General features: G+C 32.2%; 1 non-coding gene across 1 annotated transcript; it reads right to left on the bottom strand.

Annotated features, from left to right (window-relative positions):
- Nucleotides 1-8,712: 8,712 nt before the first annotated feature.
- Nucleotides 8,713-8,792, bottom strand: TRNAL-UAG (transfer RNA leucine (anticodon UAG)). Its single transcript has one exon. It is a non-coding gene; the product is annotated as a tRNA-Leu (tRNA).
- Between the last annotated feature and the right edge of the window lie 3,708 nt (nucleotides 8,793-12,500).

The following is a 12,500-nucleotide window of genomic DNA, read 5'->3' as shown; positions in this document are numbered from 1 at the left end:
ATTAGGGTATTTACACAGAGGAATGGAAAAAATCGCGGAAAACCGAACTATTATACAATACTTACCTTATGTAACAAGGTGGGATTATTTAGCTACTATGTTTACAGAAGCAATAACAGTAAATGCACCAGAATTCTTGGAGAATATTCAAATACCACAAAGAGCCAGCTATATTAGGGTAATTATGTTAGAATTAAGCCGGATAGCTTCTCACTTGCTATGGCTTGGACCTTTTATGGCGGATCTCGGCGCACAGACTCCTTTTTTCTATATTTTTAGAGAGAGAGAATTAATATATGATCTATTTGAAGCTGCTACAGGTATGCGAATGATGCACAATTACTTTCGCATCGGAGGAGTAGCCGCCGATCTACCTTATGGATGGATCGATAAATGTTTAGATTTCTGTGATTATTTTTTACGCGGAGTTGTTGAATATCAACAACTTATTACACAGAATCCAATTTTTTTAGAGCGAGTTGAAGGAGTAGGTTTTATTAGCGGAGAAGAAGCAGTAAATTGGGGCTTATCGGGACCGATGTTACGAGCTTCTGGAATACAATGGGATCTTCGTAAAGTAGATCCTTATGAGTCTTACAACCAATTTGATTGGAAAGTCCAATGGCAAAAAGAAGGGGATTCGTTAGCTCGCTATTTAGTACGAATTGGTGAAATGAGGGAATCCATCAAAATAATTCAACAAGCTGTAGAAAAAATTCCTGGAGGACCTTATGAAAATTTAGAAGTCCGACGCTTTAAGAAAGAAAATAATTCTGAATGGAATGATTTTGAGTATAAATTTCTTGGTAAAAAACCTTCGCCCAATTTTGAATTGTCAAGACAAGAGCTTTATGTAAGAGTAGAAGCCCCAAAAGGTGAATTAGGGATTTATCTAGTAGGAGATGATAGCCTTTTCCCCTGGAGATGGAAAATCCGTCCACCCGGGTTTATTAATTTGCAAATTCTTCCTCAGCTAGTTAAAAAAATGAAATTGGCTGATATCATGACGATATTAGGTAGTATAGATATCATTATGGGGGAAGTTGATCGTTGAAATGATAATAGATAGGGTAGAGGTAGAAACTATCAATTCTTTTTCGAAATTGGAATTATTAAAAGAAGTCTATGGACTGATATCGATTCTACCCATTTTGACCCTCCTTTTGGGAATAACAATAGAGGTACTCGTAATTGTGTGGTTAGAAAGAGAAATATCTGCGTCGATACAACAACGTATTGGTCCTGAATATGCTGGCCCCCTGGGCCTGCTTCAAGCTATAGCAGATGGGACTAAGCTACTTTTTAAAGAAGATATTCTGCCATCCCGAGGAGATATTTCTTTATTTAGCATTGGACCCTCTATAGCAGTCATATCAGTTTTATTAAGTTTTTTAGTTATCCCTTTGGGATATCATTTTGTTTTAGCCGATCTTAGTATTGGTGTTTTTTTATGGATTGCCATTTCAAGTATAGCTCCTATTGGTCTTCTTATGGCAGGATATAGCTCAAATAATAAATATTCTTTTTCAGGCGGTCTACGAGCTGCTGCTCAATCCATTAGTTATGAAATACCATTAACTTTTTGTGTGCTAGCAATATCTCTACGTGTGATTCGTTAAAATAGATCTTTTTCCTATAAAATCCATTAACTATTTATATTCCTTTTCTTATTTAGTATTTGGGTTGGTAAGTTAAACTAGATAGCTATATGAGTGAAACAAAACAGCTTATAAATTTGTAGTAAAAAGAAAAAATCTCATTTCCTACGTACAAGAAAAAAGTGGAAGTAAACATAAGCAGTGTAAACTCTTTATCCCAAGGTTGATATTTTTTAATTAGTCATCATATCTTGAAGCGGCCAAGAATAAAGGATTCACGATATGGAATTCCATTACTAGAATACTCCTAGTTATTACTATAACTTAATAATCCATAAGAAGAATCCACCAAAAGTTAGTGAAGGGTTAGGAACACTAAAGTACATAAAGGATTAGTAATGGAAAATCTAAAACATTAGAGATTTTTGCCCATAAAAGGAATCATAATAAGGACTTGCAATTTGTAGAAATTATCAAGTAGTACTTTCTTCGGATTCCGATCCAGAGTATGTTCCCATTCACTTGTTAAGGAAATGGCTATCAAGAACGAATTAACCCTTTATCCATTTTTTCTTTTTAAATACCCCCTCCCTGGGGAAAGAAGAATAGTAAAAAAGATATGGAGTGCACTAGAAAAAATTTTCATTATTTCCTTCCTCTATCCATATTCATGCAGAATTGCTCATGAACTAATACCCAACTCTTTCCATTTATTAATTGAATTCCTATAACAAGTAACAAGTGTTTTATTCCAAGATTAAGTTATTACTGAACAAAGAAAAATTTTCATTATATTATAAAGGATGAGATCAATTCGGAAGCGCTTTTTCTTATTCTAGCAGACGGAATTCCTTTGGTCTAATTTAGGACTTTCAAATCTATTTTATTTTATCTAATTCTATCTACGCCCCCGGGGCTAGGAACAAAACAGTCCTTTCCTTTTTCTGATCATAGAGAAGCCGTATGAAGCTAAGGTTTCATGTACGGTTTTGAAATAGCGGTGGGAACTGTGATGTTATCACCGACTATGATTATCTAACAGTTCAAGTACAGTTGATATAGTTGAAGCACAGTCAAAATACGGTTTTTTTGGATGGAATATTTGGCGTCAGCCTATAGGTTTTCTGGTTTTTTTAATTTCTTCTTTGGCAGAATGTGAAAGATTACCCTTTGATTTACCAGAAGCGGAGGAAGAATTAGTAGCAGGTTACCAAACTGAATATTCCGGTATCAAATATGGTTTATTTTATCTTGTTTCTTACCTAAATTTATTAGTTTCTTCTTTATTTGTAACAGTTCTCTACTTGGGCGGGTGGAATTTATCTATTCCCTATATATCCTTTTTTGATTTTTTCCAAATGAATAAAGCAGTTGGAATTTTGGAAATGACAATGGGTATATTTATTACATTAACTAAAGCTTATTTATTTCTCTTCATTTCTATCACAATAAGATGGACTTTACCGAGGATGAGAATGGATCAGTTATTAAATCTTGGATGGAAATTTCTTTTACCTATTTCCCTGGGCAATCTCTTATTAACAACCTCTTCTCAACTTGTTTCACTATAAATAAGATAATACAATAATAGTAAGAATATTTTCAACACAAAAGCTCTCTCAAACAAGAGAAAGAAACATATCTTTTTCATAGATATTTAGAATGAATATGTTCCCTATGGTAACTGGGTTCATGAGTTATGGTCAACAAACAATACGTGCTACAAGGTACATAGGTCAAAGTTTCATAACTACCTTATCCCACACAAATCGTTTACCTATAACGATTCACTACCCTTATGAAAAATCAATTACACCAGAGCGTTTCCGAGGGCGAATCCACTTTGAATTTGATAAATGTATTGCTTGTGAAGTATGTGTTCGCGTATGTCCGATAGATTTACCCGTTGTGGATTGGAGATTTGAAAAGGATATTAAAAGAAAACAATTGCTTAATTATAGTATTGATTTCGGAGTTTGTATATTTTGTGGCAATTGTGTTGAGTACTGTCCAACAAGCTGTTTATCAATGACTGAAGAATATGAACTTTCTACCTATGATCGTCATGAATTGAATTACAATCAAATTGCTTTAAGTCGGTTACCAATCTCCATAATGGGAGATTACACAATTCAAACAATTAGGAATTCGTCTGAAAGTAAAATAAACAAAGAAAAATCTTCGAATTCAAGAACGATTACTGATTACTAAACTTTGATTTTGTCTTTCTGTTATAAAAATCTAATAATTCTTTATTAAACTTTAAAATTAAACTATAAAGAAAAACGAAAAACTACTGCTTATTGGAAATTATTTCTTATTTTAAATCAGACTAGATTTTCGTGATATAATATAATTTATAACTATAAGTTTATACACAAAAAAATACCCTAATCCTTTTTTCCTTCCTTGAATCCTTTAGTTTTAGTCAGTTCATGAAAAATTTTATACTATTAATTTCTTTTTATCCATAATGGATTTACCTGGACCAATACATGAGATTCTTATGCTATTTGGGGGATTTGTTCTTCTACTAGGGGGTCTAGGAGTAGTATTACTTACCAACCCCATTTATTCTGCCTTTTCGCTGGGATTAGTTCTTGTTTGTATATCCTTATTCTATTTTTTATTAAATTCCTACTTTGTAGCTGTCGCACAACTTCTTATTTATGTGGGAGCCATAAATGTCTTGATCATATTCGCTGTAATGTTCGTAAATGGCTCAGAATGGTCTAAAGATAAGAATTATTGGACTATTGGAGATGGGTTCACTTCACTCGTTTGTATAACTATTGTTTTTTCACTAATGACTACTATCCCAGATACGTCGTGGTATGGAATTCTTTGGACTACAAGATCAAACCAAATAGTAGAACAGGGTCTCATAAATAATGTTCAACAAATTGGAATTCATTTAGCAACCGATTTTTATCTTCCGTTTGAACTCATTTCCATAATTCTTCTAGTTTCTTTAATAGGTGCAATTACTATGGCTCGGCAATAAGAAAACTTAGAAAAAGTACAAATTATAAGAATTGCAAATCTAAAATAAATAACTAAAGAATCACAATTTTGATTTAGTAAAATCCATCTACTGCCAACAAATACCTCCTTTTTTTTTTTTTTTTTTTTCTTTTGTTGTGTAATTGTTCTATTGTAATTAATTGAATCGGTTCAATTCTTGCCCTCATATTGAAATGAATCGAGATTGATAAGGAGTTAGTTAATGATGTTTGAGCATGTACTTTTTTTGAGTGTCTATTTATTTTCGATTGGTATCTATGGATTGATCACAAGCCGAAACATGGTTAGAGCTCTAATATGTCTTGAACTTATACTGAATTCAATTAATCTAAATCTCGTAACATTTTCTGATCTATTTGATAGTCGCCAATTAAAAGGAGATATTTTCGCAATTTTTGTTATAGCCCTTGCAGCTGCTGAAGCCGCTATTGGACTATCCATTCTTTCTTCCATCCATCGTAATAGGAAATCCACTCGTATCAATCAATCTAATTTATTGAATAATTAGACTTTTGAATAATTAGACATAGAATCCTCTAAACAAAGGCGCACATATTAAAATAAATAGAAATCAATACTATTTTCTTAGTATTATTTGAGAATATCCATTTTTTTTAGTAGATTATTGCATAGTATTCTTTTTCACTTAAATGAATTTTTGTATTTGTAATTCATTGATATTGCAATTTGAATATTGCAATAATTTATATTGAAAAGACGATAGCCAATTTATTGGCTAATTCGAATTCGTCTGTACAATTCGTAAAATTCTTTCTTATTTCTTATTTATTGTTGAAATCCAAAATTAAAGTCTCTTGGCTCTCTTCACGCTTTCTCACAAACAGATTAAAAAATAGATTTTTTTTTTTGAAGTTTGGATAAACCATTGCTTCGTCTGGTGTCTACAATACATATGACTCATTATAGTACTAATTTCATTTTTACCAGATCGAAAAATTTTATGTTGAAAAGAAAAATTTATAGATCCAATGTCACATTCCGTAAAAATTTACGATACATGTATAGGATGCACTCAATGTGTACGAGCTTGTCCAACAGATGTATTAGAAATGATACCCTGGGATGGATGTAAAGCCAAGCAAATTGCTTCCGCGCCGAGAACCGAAGATTGTGTGGGTTGTAAGAGATGTGAATCTGCCTGCCCGACAGATTTTTTAAGTGTCCGCGTTTATTTAGGGCCTGAAACAACACGTAGCATGGCTCTATCTTATTGATACGTTACAAAAAACTTCACTCGAATCGTCTGATTCCTCTTTACCGAAGAAGCCTGTGCTCGAAATAATCGAGCACGGGCTTTTCTGGTCAAAACGTATCTTGTCTTTATCACTTTATCATGAGTTATTTTCCTTGGTTAACAATACTTGTTGTTTTGCCGATATTTGCAGGTTCATTAATTTTCTTTTTACCTCATAAGGGAAACAAAGTCGTTAGGTGGTATACTATATCTATTTGTTTATTAGAATTCCTTCTAATGACTTATGCGTTCTGTTATCATTTCCAACTGGAGGATCCCTTAATCCAATTAAAGGAGGATTATAAATGGATAGATGTCTTCGATTTCCACTGGAGATTGGGAATCGATGGACTTTCATTAGGATCTATTTTATTGACAGGATTTATCACTACTTTAGCTACTTTAGCAGCTTGGCCAATTACACGGAATTCGCGATTATTCTATTTCCTGATGCTCGCAATGTATAGTGGTCAAATAGGATTATTTTCTTCGCGAGACCTTTTACTTTTTTTTATCATGTGGGAGTTAGAATTAATTCCTGTTTACTTACTTTTATCCATGTGGGGGGGGAAGAGGCGTCTATATTCAGCTACAAAGTTTATTTTGTATACTGCAGGCGGTTCCATTTTTTTCTTAATCGGAGTTCTGGGTATGGGCTTATATGGTTCCAACGAACCAGGATTAGATTTGGAAAGATTAATTAATCAATCATACCCTGCAACCTTGGAAATACTTTTATATTTTGGCTTCCTTATTGCTTATGCTGTCAAATTGCCGATTATACCCCTACATACGTGGTTACCAGATACCCATGGGGAAGCACATTATAGTACATGTATGCTTTTAGCGGGAATATTATTAAAGATGGGAGCATATGGATTGATTCGGATCAACATGGAATTGTTACCTCATGCTCATTATCTATTTTCGCCCTGGTTAGTAATAATAGGAGCGATCCAAATAATCTATGCAGCTTCAACTTCTCTTGGTCAACGAAATTTCAAAAAAAGAATAGCTTATTCCTCTGTATCTCACATGGGTTTCATAATTATAGGAATTGGTTCCATAACCAACATTGGACTCAATGGAGCTATTTTACAAATATTATCCCATGGATTTATTGGTGCTACACTTTTTTTCTTGGCAGGAACCGCTTCTGATAGAATGCGTCTTGTTTATCTCGAAGAACTGGGGGGAATATCTATCCCAATGCCTAAAATTTTTACCATGTTTAGTAGCTTTTCAATGGCTTCTCTTGCCTTACCAGGAATGAGTGGTTTTGTCGCAGAATTAGTAGTATTTTTTGGACTAATTACTAGTCCAAAATTTCTGTTAATGCCAAAAACACTAATTACTTTTGTAATGGCAATTGGAATGATATTAACTCCTATTTATTTATTATCTATGTTACGCCAGATGTTCTATGGATACAAGCTATTTAATGTTCCAAACGCAAATTTTGTGGATTCTGGACCACGAGAACTCTTTATTTTAATCTGTATCTTTTTACCAGTAATAGGAATTGGTATTTATCCAGATTTTGTTCTCTCCCTATCCGTTGACAGGGTAGAGGCTCTCTTATCCAATTATTATCCTAAATAGGTTTGCTTTTTTTTACTCGTCTGCTCTATTAATGCAGAAATAAGTAAAAAAGTATATAATGCAGAAATAAGTAAAAAAGTATAATTAGATCTATCTCGAATTTTTGAGAACCCTTTGATAAGGCGTTCAAGGGGTTCTCAAATAAAACATAAAAGTAAAAACCTTCATTTCATGAAGGTTTTATTTTATGTAATCATTTAGGTGTTAATGTAAACGAACCATAACTATGTAAGCCTATTCCTAATAGATTTATACCAAAATAACAAATCCAAATTATAAGAAATCCTATCAAAGCTATAAGTGCAGAATTCGTACCCTTCCAATTTGGATTTGTTCTACTATGTAAATAAATTGCGAATATGGTCCAAGTAATAAATGCCCAAGTTTCCTTAGGATCCCAATTCCAATAGGATCCCCAGGCCTCATTAGCCCATACTGCTCCACAAAGAATACCTACGGTTAAAAGGGTAAATCCTAGGCTAATGACACGATAACTCCAAGAATCCAAACGCTCCGTTAATTGATATTTGTAATAATTTGGAAATGAAGGGACAGAGGTTCTTTTTAAAGCACTTCTTTTTGCATAAAAATATTTAATATCACTAAAGAAAAATGTTTTATTTAAAACATTTTTTTTCTTTTTAGAAAAGAAATGGAAATTATTTCGAAATCTAATGATTAGAATAGCGGCAGATAATAAGGATCCGCACAAAAGAGTTGCATAGCTTAATAACATCATACTGACATGCATCATTAACCACTGAGATTGTAGAGCAGGTACTAGTATCGTGGATTGATGCATTTCAGTTAAAAGACCCGATGTGGCAAAGCCTTGCGTTAAAATAGTACTTGGCGTAGTTATTGTGCTTAAATCATTTTTAGAGTTCTGTATTTTAGGAATGGTATGAAGAATATACAGGGCCCATGAAAGGAAGATCAATGACTCATATAAATTACTTAATGGAAAATGTCCCGAGGAAGCCCAACGAGAAACTAAGAATCCTGTTATAGAGAAAAAAGTAACTATCATTCCTTTTTCTGACGAATCGCGTAATCCTCCAAGTTCACGAACTAATAAGGTTATAAAATGAATCGTAATCACAATTGAAATCGTTGAGAAAGAGATATGAGTTAGTATATGTTCTAAAGTTGCAAATAGCATAAGGGGAAGGTCCCATTACAAAATTGTAAATTTCGAATTGATTTCTAATCTATTGTATTCTTTTTCAAGAATGCCGCCACTCGGATTCGAACCGAGATGCTTGAGCACTGCTTCCTAAGAGCAGCGTGTCTACCAATTTCACCATGGCGGCTAACTTCAAATAATAGGTAACTTAAAAGAATAATAGCTATTATCTTGGGAATCGTCGATATTGGGAAAGTCCATAAAATTTAGGAACATTAGAGTTTTCATTAAAATAGACTTCGTTTGGTAGTATCGTTTCCATTTTTTTTTTTTACAATAAACTCTTGCTTTGCCCAATAGAAACACAAACACTGCTTGAAAGAGTTGGAACTTCTTTTTTCTAACTTGCAATTATAGAACTAATTTTTTCTAATTAATTTCCCCTTTACATTTTGAAAATTCTTTCAATACAATGAAAAAAATCCAAAAGGGTTTCTATTTAATGATGAAATTAAAATAAAATGGATAAATAGAAAAGGCTTTTTGGATTTTTTAAAAATTTCTAGAATGAAAGTCTTTATGCTCTTATTAATAAGATTTACTAACCTTATGATTTTGGAGAAGATAGGTGGAAGTTGTAAGTCCTATTGTAAGAATACTCCACTTTTCATAATTTTCCTAATAGAATATGAGGATTCTATTAGGAAAATTATGAAAAGTTCATTGATAGGAAAAGAATACTTAGCACACAGTATACCAAACAAAACTTTTTTTTTCTTGTATATATAAGATAAGAGGGGTTTTTTGTTCTAAGAATATTGTACCGAGTAATTCGACACATAAAAGTACATTCAAAGAAGAATCCAAATTATTAAATAATTGGAATTCTTTTTTGATAAGTCAATTCATATTATTCCAAAATCTTATTATTTGTTTGTTGCCCAGAAAAACCCTTTGGTTTTGGATGCTCATTACCGCTCGAAAATGATCTTGATTTTACTAAAGAATAAGATTGTACTATGGAAAAATAAGTCTTTTTCTTCCAAATATTTTTACGAATACGCTTTTTTGACATTGAAGTACGTTTTTTTGGAACTGCCATTCAAAAAGGAAATTACTTTTTTCTAGTTGTATGTGAAAGACATCTATTGCTGCAAATCAATCCTTCTTTCTTCTTTTTATTAGTATTTATACTTAGATACTGAAAGATACTTAAATTTTGAATTATTTTTTACTTCATTTTGTCTAATGCGGATAAGACAACAAGAATTTTTTAACATTTTTTCTTTATATATTTTATACTTTTTTTTTAATAATATAGAATATATAGAAGGGTTTCTCATTTAAATCTATTTATATCTATTTATATATCAAGTATACTCCATATATAGATATATGGTATGGAAGCCTATCCCCCATATAAGATAAGACGGGGGGATAAAAAGAAGGGAAAATGAAAATAGTTAATTAAGTTCAGAATGGTATTCCATAAAGGAAAGGAATTCCAATCAAAACAAAAAATACTGAGTCTCTTAAACAAGACATTCTAAAACTTAGGTAATTTATAGTCATTAGAATTTTAGTTCTATATGAAGTAAGGACTATTCGATAATTTCTTATAAACATAGGTTTTCATTGGAATTCACTCAATCAGTTAATTATGGAACAAGAGAGCTGTTTCATCTTTGTTTTAAAGAAATATAAAAATGAATTATGAATAGAAAGTAAAATGATTCCACTTTTTTTTTTTTATTTTTATAAATATCTTTATTTAGTTAATAAAATAACTTCGTTACCTAGTTATTTTATTAACTTTTTTAATTTAACCAACTAAACCCATTCTTAATTTTTAATTATTTCAATGAGATAAATTTTGGAAAAATTAAGAATTTCAGTATTTTTTCTTATTCTTTTTATTTATTCTTTCAGAAAGAGATAAGAATTGGTTTGGTGAATCGGAAACAATTTTATAGAAAAATTGAAGTAAAAATTGAAGTAAAAATTGCAATTTCTTTTCTTATGGAACATACATATCAATATGCATGGGTAATCCCTCTTCTCCCACTTCCAGTTATTATGTCAATGGGATTTGGCCTTATTCTTATTCCGACAGCAACAAAAAATCTTCGTCGCATATGGGCTTTTCCTAGTGTTTTACTCTTAAGTATAGCTATGGTATTCTCAGTTCAACTGTCTATTCAACAAATAAATGGAAGTTCGATCTATCAATATCTATGGTCTTGGACCGTCAATAATGATTTTTCTTTAGAATTTGGATACTTGATTGACCCACTTACTTCTATTATGTTAATACTAATTACTACTGTAGGAATCCTGGTTCTTATTTATAGTGATGGTTATATGTCTCACGATGAAGGATATTTGAGATTTTTTGTTTATATAAGTTTTTTCAATACTTCCATGTTGGGATTGGTTACTAGCTCCAATTTGATACAAATTTATTTTTTTTGGGAACTCGTGGGAATGTGTTCTTATTTATTGATAGGCTTTTGGTTTACACGACCAATCGCAGCGAGTGCTTGTCAAAAAGCTTTTGTAACTAATCGTGTAGGGGATTTTGGTCTATTATTAGGAATTTTAGGTTTTTTTTGGATAACAGGTAGTTTAGAGTTTAGGGATTTGTTCAAAATAGCTAATAACTGGATTCCTAATAATGGAATTAACTCTTTACTTACTACTTTGTGTGCTTTTTTATTATTCCTTGGTGCAGTTGCGAAATCCGCACAATTCCCTCTTCACGTATGGTTACCCGATGCTATGGAAGGGCCCACTCCTATTTCGGCTCTTATACACGCAGCAACTATGGTTGCTGCGGGAATTTTTCTTCTAGCTCGACTTCTTCCTCTTTTCATATCTTTACCTTTGATAATGAGTTTTATTTCTTTAGTAGGTACAATAACACTATTCTTAGGAGCTACTTTAGCTCTTGCTCAGAGAGATATTAAAAGAAGCTTAGCCTATTCTACAATGTCTCAATTGGGTTATATGATGTTAGCTCTAGGTATAGGTTCTTATCAAGCTGCTTTATTCCATTTGATCACTCATGCTTATTCAAAAGCTTTATTGTTCTTGGGATCCGGATCCGTTATTCATTCAATGGAACCTCTTGTTGGATATTCACCAGATAAAAGTCAAAATATGGTTCTTATGGGCGGTTTAAGAAAATACATTCCAATCACAAGAACTACTTTTTTATGGGGTACACTTTCTCTTTGTGGTATTCCACCTCTTGCTTGCTTCTGGTCCAAAGATGAAATCCTTAGTAATAGTTGGTTGTATTCGCCCTTTTTTGGAATAATAGCCTCCTTTACTGCAGGATTAACTGCCTTTTATATGTTTCGGATATATTTACTTACATTTGATGGGTATTTGCGTGTTCATTTTCAAAATTACAGTAGCACTAAAGAGAGTTCCTTGTATTCAATATCCTTATGGGGAAAAAGGATACCCAAAGGAGTGAATAGGGATTTCGTTTTATCAACAACGAAGAGTGGAGTTTCTTTTTTTTCACAAAATATACCAAAAATTCAAGGTAATACAAGAAATAGGATAGGATCCTTTACTACGTCTTTTGGGGCTAAAAAAACTTTTGCCTATCCGCATGAAACGGGAAATACTATGTTATTTCCTCTTCTTATATTACTACTTTTCACTTTGTTCATTGGATTCATAGGAATCTCTTTTGATAATGGAGGAATTGGTAATGGAATAGCAGAGTTAACCATATTATCAAAGTGGTTAACTCCCTCAATAAACTTTACCCAGGAAAGTTCTAATTCTTTTGTAAATTCATATGAATTTATTACTAATGCAATTTCTTCTGTAAGTCTAGCTATCTTTGGTTTATTCATAGCATATATCTTCTATGGATCCG

Source organism: Triticum urartu, unplaced genomic scaffold (assembly GCF_056163025.1).
Source record: "Triticum urartu cultivar PI428250 unplaced genomic scaffold, HENAU_Tu73 scaffold2, whole genome shotgun sequence".
NCBI classification, from domain to species: Eukaryota; Viridiplantae; Streptophyta; class Magnoliopsida; order Poales; family Poaceae; genus Triticum; species Triticum urartu.
The sequence above is the reverse complement of the archived record's forward strand: the minus strand, read 5'-3'. Positions and strand labels throughout refer to the sequence as shown.